Source organism: Mandrillus leucophaeus, unplaced genomic scaffold (assembly GCF_000951045.1).
Source record: "Mandrillus leucophaeus isolate KB7577 unplaced genomic scaffold, Mleu.le_1.0 Scaffold374, whole genome shotgun sequence".
In the NCBI taxonomy this organism is placed as follows: Eukaryota; Metazoa; Chordata; class Mammalia; order Primates; family Cercopithecidae; genus Mandrillus; species Mandrillus leucophaeus.
In genome coordinates, this window is record NW_012103965.1 from 1,646,197 (window position 1) to 1,647,164 (window position 968).

The following is a 968-nucleotide window of genomic DNA, read 5'->3' on the forward strand; positions in this document are numbered from 1 at the left end:
GGTGCGGTGGGGAGGGCGCCTTCGGGGAGAAACAACAGGGAGAAATAGAGGGAAGGAGGGAGGAAGTGGGGACAGGGGAGGCAGGAGAGCGAGGTAGGGGGCATTGGTTTGGAGCAGGGGAGCTGTAGAGGTGAGGGCAGAACACAGGAACAGTTCAGAAGCTGCCGCAGCGCCCAGGAGCTGATCCGCTGATGGATTAGCAGTGACATATGAGGGAGGGCTCATGGGGGTGTCCAAGGATGTGGGGCCTGGTCCCTTGGGACTTGTCAGGAAGGTCCCCACTGCGGCCGTGATTACATCTCTATCTGGCCGTGATTACATCTCTATCTCTAACGGGTTGTTTTCCCTCCTGTGGCCCCGAGGGAAGTGGAGGGAGAGGAACTGGGAGGAGGCTGGTGAGAGGGGGTCCAGGACACCAGAATGAGAAGGAAAGAAGGGGACCCATGCGGTCCCCAAGCCAGGTCAGGCCCCAGGTGCCAGGAACTGAGGGCCCACAGCTCTCAGACCTCACTGTCAGGAGTAGGACTGGATTTTGGAATTCGTGAGCCTTGGAGTGGGGTTGGCTGAGTGAATGGGGGACCCAGGTTTCCCTGGCTGGGCATGAGGACCCCTCTGGCAGGCTGAAAGTCCGGAGGTAGAGAGCTTCCTCACAGGAAGGCGTGCCCACCAGGAGGGCACTGAGGGATTCCATCACCTGGTTCCAGAATCCCCTGCTGGCTGTGGGAGGGGAGCTGGTGGGAGGAGGTGGTCTCTAAGCCTTCTCCCTCCCCGTGCCCCCCATGCCCCTGACCACCCCCAGTCAGCCCAGGGAGAGGAGAGACGGCTGCTCCCCTCCCTCCTCCCTTTCCCTCCCTCTTCCCTTTTGTGACCAAAAATAAGTCCCCCCTCCCTTCCCTGGTGACCACGCAGCTGTGGGGGAGGGGTGGTAGTGCTGTTGTCATGGCAACCGCAGGCCGCCTGTCAGCAGG